This window comes from Epinephelus moara, chromosome 1 (assembly GCF_006386435.1).
Source record: "Epinephelus moara isolate mb chromosome 1, YSFRI_EMoa_1.0, whole genome shotgun sequence".
Classification (NCBI taxonomy): Eukaryota; Metazoa; Chordata; class Actinopteri; order Perciformes; family Serranidae; genus Epinephelus; species Epinephelus moara.
In genome coordinates this window covers 41,271,947-41,273,047 of record NC_065506.1, presented here as the reverse complement: position 1 = coordinate 41,273,047, position 1,101 = coordinate 41,271,947, and positions in this window count along the sequence as shown.

Sequence of the window (1,101 nt, the reverse complement as noted above, 5' to 3'; positions counted from 1 at the left end):
GGCATCAGTTATTTTATTTATGGGAGAGAAAAAGTTCATCACCTGGCCTTTCCTAATGATGGCTGTGAACAAGCCAGAGCCCTAGCAAGTTAATTAAGGTCTGAGACCCTGGTAAAAGTTGACCGCGAGCTCAAATGTCTTGGGTGCCCAAACGTTTGCAGGGTGTTCCTTTCATTTTTTCACTCTGAAATTGTACAAAACCAAAATAATACACCAATCTTGCTTAAAATGCATGTTTCATCTTTAACTTCATGCCTTTTGGAGATCAGTTTATCTTCTACTAACTTAACTATTCACAGTAAACAAAATTTTGACCATGGGTGCCCAAATTTTGCATGCCACTGTAGTTGGAGAAAACCATGATGGTTTTAAAATCTTCTGTTGCAGCCATGCACATGTCTAAAAAACAGTACAGGCCTGGTTAACTACTATTAAAGGGCCACTGTGTAAAATGGGTTTAAAACCGTTGAAAACAGTGACATCAGTGGTCAAATTCTAGATTGCAGGGCTCACTCGCTCACCCCTCCTGTCGGGTAAATGATGGTGGCCTCATAGGGACAAAAAGCCTTGCGCAGACACGAGTTTTTCAGGAGTAGGTCTATCTAGCGACGAGGTGAATGTTTATTTAGAAATCTAAACCATGTTACGATATTGTAATGAATCACTCACGAGCAGGAGACCAGAGGAGTGTTCGGGAAAAAGGCCCGTTTATTTGAGCACTCCAAAAACTCCGGTAACACTCCAGGGGGTAAAAGACTCCGTCCCAAACTCTTACTGTTCTAGTGTAACACACACACTCCATACACACATACTCGTTTACAATACCAAGCAGGTACCCCCTCCCCTCTCTGCTCCACCAATCTCCAGCCCGCACACTGACTGACAGCGTAGCCTGTAAACAGAGCTCAGCTGTTTATTTTGCCTAGCGATATCTCCGGACTATAGTAGCTGCAATGGACGACTTTGAACGCGATTTTGAAGAGTTTCTTGTAGCGGACACAGACCCAGAGCCATACCTGTTTGAGCCGGAGCATACAGATGAGGAACTCCATGTGTTGGATGCTGAGTGGGCGAGAAGAGAGGCTGAATCCTCTGCTTGGG